The following is a 14,796-nucleotide window of genomic DNA, read 5'->3' on the forward strand; positions in this document are numbered from 1 at the left end:
TGTCTTCCCTATTTATCTTCGACTCTCGATTTAACTTTGACTGTTGGCTGTTAATCCCCCAGTGGCCTTAATTGTATTAAGGTCTCTTGGGTCTCACAATTGTACTAAGGTCTCTTGGAACTTGTAGCTTTACCATTGCAGTGTTATCTGTATCTGAGCCACCAAGGTGGTCGCCATCTTTCACAGTTACACCTTGTTTACTGGGTGGTCTGGGTGAAGGGACTCTGGCCAGCTTGAGCATGGCCAGCATAGGTCTGGCAGGCCTTGCCCTTCTCCCCCATTCCCTCTGCCTTGCTAAAAACCATTAGATTACATTCCTAAAGCTAGCCACCAAAGTCTATTCCCTTATTTGGCCACTTCTTCCTTCTGTGGTTGCCGACCCAGGTCCAGCTTTCAAAGTATTGAAGTCTGGCACTCAAAAGTCCCCTTTGGCTCATCTAATTAACATGCCCAATTAAAATTAAGCACCTCATCCTAAAATGGGGTTTCCCCTTTTACCTTTATAAACTGCCATTTGTCTATGGCCATATCCATTTCCTCTGAATCCAAGGGAAGTCCTTTGTCCCCCTCCCTCTGCTCCCTTCCTTTTCTACCTCACCCTTATCTCCTATTTTTGTCTCTTATTCTCTGTCTGTTGTCCCCCTGGGACAAATAAATCTCCTTTATGCTGAGAATGTGGTCTAGGGTATCTTGTGCTGATTATCAGTCCCTTCTGTGGGAACATCTCCTGGATGAATGTTTCTTATAAGTAGCCATCCTTTCTTAAATTACATCTAATTGCAATTAGTTGCATTAGAACCAAGGATATATGAAGGGGAAATAGCATCTTCTAAAAATAGAATGTTAGTAGCTTAAAATGATAGTATATATATCCCAATAGTGCGACTTCTTTCCTGCCCGTTTCTACACGATCTTCTTTCTTCCTTGATAACTTGAATGTTAAAGAATAACATGAGATCACAATGCTCAGTTCAGTCTTTATCTTGAATTCTTTATTCTCAACTTTGTATGTATTTCTAACAAAGTAAAACTAATTTTCTGTACATATTTATCTGAAAGGCAGAAAGACAAATTTCTTAAAAATACAAACCAAGAATGTATTGATAAATTCCTGAGCCTATTATTGCTAGGCATTAGAAAATACCTTTCTTAGGGTTTCTATTACTCTGAAGAGACACTATGACCAAGGCAACTCTTATAAACACATTTAGTTGGGGCTGGCTTATAGGTTCAGAGGTTCAGTCCATTATAATGAAGGTGCATGGCAGCATCCAGGCAGACATGGGGCTGGAGGAACTGAGAATTTCACCTCGTACTCCAAAGGCATCTAGGAGAAGACTGGCTTCTGGGCTGCTAGGGTGAGGGTCTTATAGCCCAAGCCCACAATGTCACACCTACTCCAAGGCCACACCTATTAGTGCCACCCTCTGGGATGAGCATGTACAAACCATCATAGCACCTAAGCAAAAGCAAAGCTTCTGTTGGACCTTTTGGACTTGGTTAAAAGTCACCACGAGCTTTTTGTTCTGTTATGGTTTTGTTTTTGTTTTCTTGCTTGTTTTTCCTTCTTTTAAAAACAGTGACTCCCTGCCATTAAGAAGTAGGGTCTCTCTCTGCTTCTAAGCTTTTCTGCTAGTCTGATGACTTGCTTTGGCCAGGATAATGTAACAGCACATGCATACCACAATTAGAGTCCCTTCGAAGCTACCCCTGGTGACAATGTAAACACACTCAGGAAGAGGGGTCCCAGCCTCCCCTGATATCCCAGCCCACCCAAAAATGAAAGCAAGGCGAAATCCCACAAAGGTCTTTACTCTGAATCAGCTTTCCTGGTTCCAGTAAATCTGATTCCAGTTTCCAGGGGGATCTGATCCCATCTCTGGCTCCTCAGGTACCAAGCACAGACACACATGCGAACAAAATACCCATACACATAGAATAATAGAGAAACAAAATAAAATAAGAGTAAATAGAAATAACCTCCCTGTGTGCCAAACCAAAATACTGTGGACCATAGCAAGGCCTATGTCTTTGTCATGGCTTTACTGGCTACAAATGCTATCACTGACTCCAATTGTGTCAAGTCTTGTCCACCTCCAAATTGAATCTGGAGTTGCAGTCTTTAAATTGAAGACACTATTGTTCCCATTTTCTCTGGACCTCATATCACACAGAAAACACTCAACTGGCCAAAGAGACTCCCATATGCACATCCTTCCCCACCATGACTGAGTTCTTGTCTACATTAAGAAAGTCTACGTTTCCAAAGTCAGCGACGTTGAATTTTCTTACACATGGTGAGGTAATAGAAAAATGATAATGCTTCTTTCATATAAATCCACAAACATGGAGGAAATGCCTCTGCCTTTCCAGAGGGAAATGGACAAGTCAATGATGGTGTATGCAGGCAATGGAAGAGTAATTCCAAGAAAGCAGAAATGAGCAGAGTCCTGAGTGGCGATGGTCAAGTTGTGGACACAGTTCCAGAAAGGCTATTGATTACAGCTGTGGGGCACCCTAGAGAAAACATTACAAAGATAGGAAATGGAACCAGGTGGGGTCCATGTCTACACAGCAAGTACTCAGAAGGTAGAGGCAGGAGGGTCAGGGCATCAAGGCCAACTTTGGCTATGTAGTGAATTCTAAGACTACCTTGGCTTCAGCTTGGGAAAAAATGCTGTGCAGGTGAGGGACTCGGGTGTAGCTCAGGTCGCAGAGAGCTTACCCAGTGTTGCCAAGGAATCTAGCATTGCCTTTGCATTCTTAAACTTATTAATAATGTTATTTTTAAATTATCTCAAAGAAAGCTCAAGGGTAATTTTATTAGACTTGGAGAGAAAAATCATAGGACAGGCAAGATGTAAGTGTAGGAACTGGTATCAGCTCAGGACCCCGAGACTGAGTTACCCACTCAAAGGACATTTATTTGCCCCAGAGGGACAAACACCATGGAATAAGAGACAAAAACAACAGGAAATATAGGACAAGGGAGAGGGGGAAGGGAACAAGGAGAAGGGGAAGGGAACAAAGGAGAAGGGGAAGGGGCATTTATCCTAGGAGTGGGACAAAGGACTACCTCTGGATAGAGAGGAGACAAACATAGCCCATAGGTAAATGGCAGTTTATAAAGGTAAAAGGGGAAACCCCATTTTAGGATGAGGCAATTAATTTTGATTGGGCATGTTAATTAGGTGAGCCAAAGGGGGCTTTTGATTGCTGGGCTTGGTCATGAGCCTCAGGAGGATGAATTGGACAGACAAGGACATAGACCTTGGTGGCTAGCCTTAGGAATGTAATCTAATGGTCTTTAGCAAGGCAGAGGAAATGGGGGCAGTGCAAGGCCTGCCAGAGTCATGTATGCAGTGTCTGGGGTGACTACAGTCCCTTCAGTAAGCCTTGGTAGTGCTGGAAGAAGGGCGATGGGGAGGAAGGGCAAAGCCGTGCCCTTTTAAACTGGTCACAGGGCTGATCCAGCACCTGTAGAAATTATGTGAGGCAGGTAAAGGTCTTCAGAGAAACATTGAGAAAGTTCAGAGCTTCAGAGAAAGCATGTTTAGACTTTGGGGAAATATTTGGAAAGGGAATAAAGAAAAGGAAAGGAGAAAAAAGCAATACTATGCTTAGTGCCAGGACCTGGATCTGGTCTCAGGGGGAACCTGCTTCTAAGTTCTTGTGACTCAGGACAAAGGACTGCACCAGGAACACATGATTAGAATCAGACATAGAGACAATTGGTTAAGAAAGAATAGCCCTTCCAGGAATGGGAACGGAAGAGTGAGCAAAGAGAAAAAAGTTTTGGTCACAGGATGTATATCCCTTTTAAAGAACACAAACACTATACCCACCTCTCCCAAGTTTATCTATCATAGACTTTTCTCTGCATGGTCTGTTCAATACAAGGAGCCTGAATAAGGAAGGGCTTGGAGACTTTCTCTGCAAATTGGTTTCTTTTGTATGTTAATCTTGAGGCTTCAGTTTAGAGTCCTACTTTTCTATATGAGCAAACTCCTGAACTTGATCCCCAACATCTCTGCAACTTAGTGTGACGACACACAGCTTTAACTCTAGCACTTAAGGGGTACAGATAGGAGGATCGGGAATTCAAGGTTATTCTCAGCTCTACAGTGAGTTTGACAAACAGATGAAGACGGGATCAAAGGGAGTTCTGGGGGATAGTGAAACTAGTCTGAGACTGTTGGGTGGATACACATTATTAGACAATTTTCAGTGGTCACAGGATAGACATGCCAAAGAGTGGTCCCCCTAACAGCAGATTTTTTTTAATTTTTAAAAAATATTTTATTTAATACTCATATGCATATAATGTGTTTGGATCTAACCCATCCCAAATTTGCTCCCCTGCAACTCCTCCCCAATGCTCCTCCCCAATTGCTTTCCCTTCCAACTTCACTCACTCTCTCTTTCTCTCTCTCTTTTTTTATTGGATTTTTTTCACATTTCCATGTCCATTTGGCGATGCCTGTGTATGCACAGGTGCGGGACCATCTACTGGAGTGGAATGGAAAGGCTTTCCAGACCCTTATTTCTGAAGAAATCTGACTCTTCTTCCCCAGCAGACACCAGCTGTCAATTGCTCCTCAGAGAGGGCATGAATGTAATGAGCTCCCCCACCCCCACCAAACCCATCGATTCTAGGATTTGGCTGGCCTGATCTTAACACAAATCTTGTGCATGCAGTCCCACCTACTGAGACTTAATATGTGCAAATATGCTGATATGTTTAGCATATATTGTCTTCTGCAGATGTCCATTCTTCTTGGCTCTTCCAGTCTTTCTACCCTGTCCTCCATGATGATCCCTGAGCTTTGTGGAGAAGGGGATATGATGTAGGAACAGGTACTTGACTTCATTGTTTATATAGACCCTCACTGGAATGTGTCATATAGGATTTACATCCTTGGCAAATCACCATCAAGCACTGAGAACACTCAATGAGACCACACCACAGGACATTTTGGGAGGCACCCATGACTTGAACAATCTCTACATGTCATTGCCAACTTTGCCTTTTCTTTTTTTATTTAATAACTTTTTATTGAATATATTCTTCATTTACATTTCAAATGCTAAAACCTTTCCCCCCTCTCTGAAAACCCCTCCGCCCACCCTCTGCCTCCAAGTATATGCCCCTCCACTTGACCCACTCCCACCTACCCCCTCTTGATTTCCCTATGCTGGGGCATCTATTGAGCCTTCACAGGATCAAGGACCTCTCCTCCCACTGATGCCCGACAAGGTACTCCTCTGCTACACTTTTGGCTGGAACCATGGGTTTAGCCCCTAGAAGCCCTGGAGCATTTGGATGACCAACATCACTGTTCTTCCCACGGGGCTGCAAATCCCTTCAGCTCCTCCAGACCACCCTCCAACTCCTCCACAGGGGACCCTGAGCTCAGTCCAATGGTTAGCTGCTAGTATCTGCCTCTGTATCTGTAGGGCTCTGGCAGGGCCCCTCCAGAGACAACCATATCAGGCTCCTTTCAGTATGCACTTCTTGACGTCCATAATAGTGTCGGGGTTTGGTGACTGTTTATAGGATGAGGCAGTCTCTGAGTGGCCTTTCCTTCAGTCTCTGCTCCATACTTTGTCTCCATAATTGCTCCTGTGAGTATTTTGTTCCCTTTCTCAGAGGAACCAAAGCACCCCTACTTCAGTCTTCCTTCTTGAGCTTCCTTCTGTTCTGTGAATTGTAACTTGTTTATTTTGAGCTTTTGGGCTAATATCCACTTATCAGTGAGTGCATACCATGTGTGTTCTTTTGTGATTGGGTTACCTCACTCAGGATGACACTTCCATCCATTTGCCTAAGAATTTCATGAATTCATTGTTTTTAATAGCTGAATAGTACTCCATTGTGTATATATACTGCAATTTCTGTGTCCATTCCTCTGTTGAAAGACATCTGGGTTATTTCCAGCTTCTGACTATTATAAATAAGGCTGCTATGAACATAGTGGAGCATGTGTTCTTATTATATGTTGGAGCATCTTCTGGGTATATGCCCAGGAGTGGTATAGCTGGGTCCTCAGGTAGTATATGTCTAATTTTCTCAGAAACTACCAAACTGATTTCCAGAGTGATTTTACAGCTTGCAATCCCATCAGCAATGGAGAAGTGTTCCTCTTTATCCACATCCTGTCCAACATCTGCTGTCCCCTGAGTTTTTCATCTTAGCCATTTTGACTGGTGTGAGGTGGAATTTCAGGGTTGTTTTGATTTGCATTTCCCTTATATAACTAAGGACATTGAACATTTCTTTAGGTGCTTCAGAGCCATTCGAGTTTCCTCAGTTGAGAATTTCCTGTTTAGCTCTGTACCCCGTTTTTTAATAGGGTTATTTGACTCTCTGGAGTCTAACTTCTTGAGTTCTTTGTATACATCGGATATTAGCCCTCTATCAGATGTAGGATTGGTAAAGATCTTTTCCCAATCTGTTGGTTGCTGTTTTGTCCTATTGACAGTGCTCTTTGCCTAACAGAAGCTTTGCAGTTTTATGAAGTCCCATTTGAGTTTTATGAGGTCCCATTTGTCGATTCTTGTTCTTAGAGTATAAGCCATTGGTGTTCTAGTCAGGAAAAATTCCCCTGTGTCCATGTGTTCAAGATTCATCCCCACTTTCTCCTCTATAAGATTCAGTGTGTCTGGTTTTATGTGCAGGTCCTTGGTCCCCTTGGACTTGAGCTTTGTACAAGGAGATAAGAATGGGTCGATTTGCATTTTCCTGCATCCAACAGCAGATTTTTAATAGACAGTACTGAGTACTTTCTGTAAATCATTAACAGCCCTTTAGAACACACACACACACACACACACACACTCACACACACATACATACACACTCACACACTCATACACTCACACACACACATACACCCACACACACACATATACACACTCACTCACACACATACACACACACACTCACACACACAGCCATTTCTCATCATAAGAAATGAATGAGCCTCCCCCATATGTTCTATTATAGCCCATGCCTGTAATTTCAGGACTTGTAAGCCCAAGTAGGGAAGGCAGACTGAGGTCTGGAATTAGACATCAGTTTAGGCCATGTAGTGGGACTTTGACTCAAGAAGATAATGAGAGCGGAGAATGGCGGAGCCATGCCACCTGGGAACGGCCAGGGTTTAGAGTTTACATTTCCCCAAAGCCCAGAAGGTACCGAGTCTAAAGTCTAGGAGACTCTTAGGGATCCATGAAAATTCTATAAATTTTAATTTATTTAAACTCAGAAGAAAAACCTGAGCATAACAAGTATTCGACAAACCATTTTTTCTATCAATACATCTTAAAATATACCTTGTTTTTCAAATGCAGGGAAGTGCATGTGTTGTCACATTTGGGGTCGTAGTAACGGAATACCTGTGGCAATGAATTTTTAAAAGGATGGGCTTAGTTTGCCTCAGTATCTTGGAAGTTTCTACCCATGGCCAGCTGGCTCATCGCTTCAGTTCTGTGGACAAAGCAGAACGTCACTGTAGGAGCAGGCGGTGGATGAAGCTGCTTACCTCGTGGAGATAAGAAGCAAGATAGAAAAGACCAGAGGCCCAACCTCTCCTTCAAGGACACACCCCACATGGCTAGAATCTCTCAATACACACTACCTCTTAAAGTGCTGATTCCCAACCTTCCTAATACTGTGACCCTTTAATACAGTTCCTCGTGTAAATACAGTTCCCCAACCATAAAATTATTTTTGTTGCTACTTCACAGCTGCAATTTTGCTACTGTTATGAGTCATAATGTAAATATCTGTTTTCTGATGGTTTTAGGTACACCGTGAGAGGTTGTTTGACCCCTAAAGGGGGCTGACCCTGCCCCCACTTCTCTATTTAACGATATAAGCTATCCAAGGGTGGTACCAATCAGGAATTTGCTTTCCATAGGGGCTTTTGGCTCTTCAACCAATTCCTTCTGCTTTCTTTTTATTGTGCCTTGTACCCTAAAGGTGTCCTCTGGCATGTTCCTCGTTTTGGTTGGCTGCTGTCCCCCTTACTGCCTCTCTCCTCCCTGCCCCAAGACTGCTTCAAAGCAAGCAGGGTAGAGCTCGCAGGAGATTGGCACGTTTCAGTGGCTCCTGGTTCGGGCGACTGCTTGGGCACACCCTGAGCCCCAGGGCCCCTGGGCTATAAGTTCGGCTTTGTTTCCCATGGGCTGGTCTCCTTGGTTCAAGATGTGCCCTCACCTCTGGAGCCGTGGAGGCTAGGGGTTTACAAGTCACAGTAGCTCAGATGGACATGCAAAGTCTCCAGGGCCTCCGAAGATGAAATGACTGACTGAGCTTGTCTCCTGATAAGGAGGTTGGGAGCAGGCATCTGGAAGAGCCTGTGCTGAACTCTCCCACAGGTCATTGCTTGGATTTCAAATCCATGGAAACCTGCTGCCCTTTGTCTCCTTTCCGCCCCCCCCCCCACCACCTCTCACCTCCCAAATCCCAGGCAGGGTGCTCTTGGTGTGTTCTGACTCTGAGAAGCCACAGGTGGATGGAATCTCAGGAGTACGTGCTGTTGGTCTCCATTGGGGATCGGACCTTAACCATTGGGCCTCAAAGGCCAGAAACAAGGCACAGAGGAACCGGGAAGATTTGCACCTCCCCAGAAAGGAGCCTCTGAGACGCTCCCTACCCCTGCTCTCCCTTGCCCTGAGATAGCTTTCTCTCACTCAGTGTAGACACCACTTGGACGAACTGCCCAGCTGTTTATTTCTGAGGCCTGGTTTGCTCTTAATTCCTTTACTGGACCCTCAGACCTTAAAAACTTCCCACATCAAGGATCAAGTGGCCATAGGTGTGTGGGTTCATTTCTGGATCTTCAATCCTATTCCATTGATCCTTCTGCCTGTCACTGTACCAATACCATGCAGTTTTTAACACTATTGCTCTGTAATATTGCTTGAGGTCAGGGATACTGATTTCCCCCAGAATTTCTTTTGTTATTGAGAATAGTTTTAGCTATCCTGGGTTTTTTGTTATTCCAGATGAATTTGAGAATTGCTCTTTCTAACTCTTTGAAGAACTGAGTTGGGATTTTGATGGGTATTGCATTGAATCTGTATATTGCTTTTGGCAAAATGTCCATTTTAACTATATTAATCCTGCCAATCCAAGAGCATGGGAGATTTTTCCATTTTCTGAGGTCTTCCATTTCCTTCTTCAGAGTCTTGAAGTTCTTGTCATACAGATCTTTCACTTGTTTGGTTAGAGTCACACCAAGGTACTTTATACTGTTTGTGGCTATTGTGAAGGGTATCATTTCCCTAATTTCTTTCTCAGCCTGCTTATCCTTTGAGTATAGGAAGGCCACTGATTTGCTTGAGTTGATTTTATAACCTGCCACTTTGCTGAAGTTGTTTATCAGCTGTAGGAGTTCTCTAGTGGAGTTTTTTGGGTCACTTAGGTAGACTATCATGTCGTCTGCAAATAGTGATAGTCTGATTTCTTCCTTTCCAGTTTGTATCCCTTTGACCTCCTTAGGTTGTCTAATTGCCTAAGCTAGTACCTCAAGTACAATATTGAAAAGATAAGGAGAGAGGGGGCAGCCTTGTCTAGTCCCTGATTTTAGTGGGATTGCCTCAAGTTTCTTTCCATTTAATTTGATGTTGGCTACCGGTTTGTTGTATATTGCTTTTACTGTGTTTAGGTATGGGCTTGAATTCCTGTTCTTTCCAAGACTTTAAGCATGAAAGGATGCTGAATTTTATCAAATGCTTTTTCAGCATCCAATGAAATGACCATGTGGTTTTTTTCTTTGAGTTTGTTTATGTAGTGGATTGCATTGATGGATTTCCGAATATTGAACCATCCCTGCATCCCTGGGATAAAGCCTACTTGATCATAGTGGATGATCATTTTTATGTGTTCTTGGATTTGGTTGGCAAGAATTTTATTGAGTATTTTTGCATCGATGTTCATAAGGGAAATTGGTCTGAAGTTCTCTTTCTCTGTTGGCTCTTTGTGTGGTTTTGGTATCAGCCTAATTGTGGCTTCATCGAAGAAATTGGGTAGTGTTACTTCTGTTTCTATTTTGTGAAATAGTTTGAAGAGTATTGGTGTTAGGTCTTCTTTGAAGGTCTGATAGAATTATGCACTGAAACCATCTGGTCCTGTGCTGAAAACATCCAGTGGAAAAAAGATAGCCTTTTCAACAAATGGTGCTGGTTCAAGTGGAGGTCAGCATGCAGAAGAATGCGAATTGATCCATCCTTATCTCCTTGTACTAAGCTCAACTCCAAATGGATCAAGGACCTCCACATAAAGCCAGACACTCTGAAGCTAATAGAAAAGAAACTGGGGAAGACCCTTGAGGACATCGGTACAGGGGGAAAGTTGAACAGAACATCAATAGCTTATGCTCTAAAATCAAGAATTGACAAATGGGACCTCATAAAATTACAAAGTTTCTGTAAGGCAAAGGACACCATCAAAAGGACAAATCGGCAACCAACAAATTGGGAAAAGATCTTCACCAACCCTACATCAGATAGAGGGCTGATATCCAATATATACAAAGAATTCAAGAAGTTAGACCCCAGAAAGCCAAATAACCCTATTAAAAAATTGGGTACAGAGCTAAACAAAGAATTTTCAGCCGAAGAACTTTGGATGGCTGAGAAGCATCTTAAAAAATGCTCAACTTCATTAGTCATTAGGGAAATGCAAATCAAAACAACCCTGAGATTTCATCTTATACCAGTCAGAATGGCTAAGATTAAAAATTCAGGAGACAGCAGGTGTTGGCGAGGATGTGGAGAAAGAGGAACACTCCTCCACTGCTGGTGGGGTTGCAAATTGGTACAACCACTCTGGAAATCAGTCTGGCGGTTCCTCAGAAAACTGGGCACGTCACTTCTGGAGGATCCTGCTATACCACTCCTGGGCATATACCCAGAGGATTCCCCAGCATGTAATAAGGATAGGTGCTCCACTATGTTCATAGCAGCCCTATTTATAATAGCCAGAACCTGGAAAGAACCCAGGTATCCCTCAATGGAAGAATGGTTGCAAAAAATGTGGTATACACAATGGAGTACTATTTAGCCATTAGAAACAATGAATTCATGAAATTCTTAGACAAATGGATGGAGCTGGAGAACATCATACTAAGTGAGGTAACCCAGTCTCAAAAGATTAATCATGGTATACACTCACTAATAAGTGGATATTAGCCTAAAAAATTGGAATACTCAAAACCTAATCTACACATCAAACGATGTACAAGAAGAACGGAGGAGTGGCCTGGTTCTGGAAAGACTCAGTGTAGCAGTATAGGGCAAAACCAGAACAGGGAAGTGGGAAGGGGTGGATGGGAGAACAGGGGGAGGGAAGAGGGCTTATGGGACTTTTGGGGAGTGGGGGGCCAGAAAAGGGGAAATCATTTGAAATGTAAATAAAAAAATATCAAATTTAAAAAAAAGAAAAGAAAAAAAAAACTTCCCACATGCTTTCTTACTACACCGGAGTTCGAACTCCTCATAAGTTGTATGTTGTGGGGTCTGGGTGCTTTTTGTTTTGTTTTGTTTGCTAATTGGAGCATATTCAGGTACCACCTTTTGACGTGTGGATCTTTCTCCGAACCACCATGAGAAGGGTCTGCCAGGCCAAGACACTTTGCTAAGCATTTCTGAGGGGATAGCTCCTATTTCTTGTTTTGATTTTAAGGGAGCTGTCTATTTCCTATACTTCAAGAAGAATCAAAATGTTCCTGAATTTTAAATATCTTATGCAAAAATATCTCCTGAAATAAGGGAAGGAAAAAAAAAACTTTGAAAATCGTAATGTTGAAGTTAGCAATTGCTAAAATGTTTCTGTCTTAGTTTTTTTTTTTTTTTTCTTGTACTTAGAGATTTTGCCCTTCAGGTGGTCATTTCTGTGAAGAACTATGTTCTGCGTCTTGGCTGGGAAGCAACTAGATGCACGACCTCCAAGGTATCTCAAGGTCAAGGAGGCTTTACCTCCAGCTAGAGTTAGGGCAACATTTTTCTTTTGCAGCAAAACTCCATTTTGTTGAAAGACGAATTTGGATATTTATTTCTTTTTCTGGAAAACAAGAGGTTACAATGTAACAAGAGGTTACAACGTGAGCAGCTGAGGGAGAACCCAACACGGGCATCCACAGAGCCAGCGGGGCAGCCAGGGCTGCCTGTGCCTCTTCTGCCCTCTGCAGCCTCTCTGGACAGTCAGGAGGCGTTGATACAGTTGAGAAAGAAGACACCAAAGAGGCCCACGATACCGAGGCTGTCATTACTGCCTGCAGTACTGAGACACTCTGAAGTGCCTGAAGGTAGGAATGGGCCATCTATGGGGGACCATTGCGATGCCCCCCCAGCCCCAATGCCCACACTAGGCAAAGAGTCAGCAGCCCTGCACTCCACACTGGCACACTGGCCAGGAAAGCCTTCCACGAGGAGCAGTCAGACTGCAAAATCCAATGTGCTTCCTTTCCCACCATGGTCCTGGTCCCTGAACCCCTAGCCCTTATCCCCACCACAGAATCTAAGACCTTTCATCTGGCTGAGACAGGGGCAGGGGAATCCTAAGCAAATGCCTTCCCTGCACATCAGGCCCCATGGCCTAAAGGGCTCCCAGGGCAAACTTCTGCCAAATCTTGAAGGTGGGGGAATGGCGGCTACACATTCCACAAAGTTACACCCACAACCCTGAAGGAAGACTCTTAAGCGATTCTTAGAGGGTGGTGACTGCCAGTCAGTCAGTGTCATGATTTGGAATGTTAATTATTGCCAAGGACCTGGTATAAAGACCGTTTTTCAGTTACCTACCTTTTCTTCCCTCTTACAATTTTTTTTTGGTGTTTTGTACAGCAGTATAACTTTTCACTTATTTATTCCATCAGTAGATATTGTTTGTACAATACACAAGAGTTTCATTTCAGAAAAAAAAGTTCTGATCACGAGTTTGGTGGCTTAGCCCATTGTCATAAAGAATAAAATCAGGTGGGAGAAAAAAAAAAAAAAGAAGTCCAAAGCTCAAAGTCTCTTCGTAAACTCAAGGCAATCTTTTAACTGTAACTCCTTGTATAATCAAAAAGCAGATCACATACGTCCAACATACAATGGCACGGGATATACATTGCCATTCAGAATAGCGAGGAAATACTGGGCCAAAGCATGACAGAAAACCAGCTGGGCAGACTCCAAACAGTTCCTAATGTTGCTGTGGCACGTCTATGCCTGGTGACAAGTCCTTTCAGCTTTGTTAATTGCAACACACTTCTCTCTCTCTCTCTCTCTCTCTCTCTCTCTCTCTCTCTCTCTCTCTCGGGCTGGTTCCACTCCCTGTTGGCAGCTCTCTTTGGCAGCTATCCCTGGTATCGTCAACATCTTAGGGACTCCAAGGAAATCCAGGGTTCCCCTTCACAGCTTCACACCAAGGTCTCTCTGGGCCTCCATGCAGGGATACCTGGGACAATGCCTGGCCTCAGGGGCTCTCCTTGGTCATGGAGGGAGATTCCATAGCCTCTTTCTAGTATCCTTGACTCTGAAGCCAGAACCATGTGGCTGAAGCTGCCAAGTCTTGCTTGCTGGGGCTTGAGCATGGCCCCCATGTTCAATTTCGACTTCCAGCTTTCTGTTTTCAATTCCCTTCACTGTCTATGTTTGGCTGTCCTGAAAATGGCTTTGTAGCCGGCGCTGGATCTATGTAACTCTGCCTCAGAAGTGTTGGGATTGATTAAAGGTGTGGGCTGCCATACCCAGCCATGAACTATTATTTAATTCCTTTTAACGAGTGTAAAACTTAGTTGGGTAGGATCTTGCCCCGAGGTCACTACCTAGCGTCAGGGTTTTCTTTAAACTTTATATCTCTGTGATATAAAGACTTGACTCCATTACACTGCCTGGTGCTCCTTTCTCCTCAAACTGTATATTTTGCATTTTTTTCCTGCTCAGCACGGTCCTTTTATCTTCAGTTATAGTAACCACTATTAACTAAGCAACATTGTTAATAGTAAGCATTCTAGAAATCTGTCAAAGCTGTTAATTAACTCTTTCAATTTAGCCTTAGCCAGTTTATTTTTTTTTTTCAGACAAGGGCAGAAAGCAGCCACATTCTTTGCCAAAAATATTACAAGAATGGTCTCTAGCTCATATACTAATACTCTTCTCCATTGAAACCTCTTGAGCCAGGACCCCACTGTTCAAATAAATCACCCTCAGCACCACTGTCTTCCATGTTCCTACTAGGATGGCTCTTTAAGCTTAACGTCTTCAGCTGCTATGGCATTCAAATCCACTCAGAAAGACCAAAGAGTTAAACTCAATTTAAATTTAGATTAAATAAATATATTCTTTCTATTAGCAGAAGGATGGCAGGGTTAGAGCCAAACAGCATGCAGTGCCAACGGGGGCTAAAGGAAGGGCTTCTAAAGGTAGACATCAAAGTGGACATTACGGTTATCTATGGAATCTAAGATACAGCTGGGCAAGAAAGCTGTTTTACTTCCCTTGGTTGTTTCCCTTTCCCATTGTATGAAAATAGAAAGATCACTTCATCCCAGTACCACAGCAAGAAGTGAGTTTATGAAAGCAGAATGCAGGAACATCATTATCTGATTCTGCAGGTCACTAGGACCTCACAAGCATTCCAAGGTAAATCTCAACAGCCCTTACGGGATGCTGGTACCATACTGAGTTTCTTTAGCCCTCACAGGGGTGTTATGTGTAAATTATTTCATAGGACTGAGGGAAGTGTCACTAATCGACTGGGACAGAGCAGGCAGTTAACACAGTGCCACCAGGTTAGGGCTG

The sequence above is a fragment of the Apodemus sylvaticus genome, chromosome 2, assembly GCF_947179515.1.
Source record: "Apodemus sylvaticus chromosome 2, mApoSyl1.1, whole genome shotgun sequence".
NCBI classification, from domain to species: Eukaryota; Metazoa; Chordata; class Mammalia; order Rodentia; family Muridae; genus Apodemus; species Apodemus sylvaticus.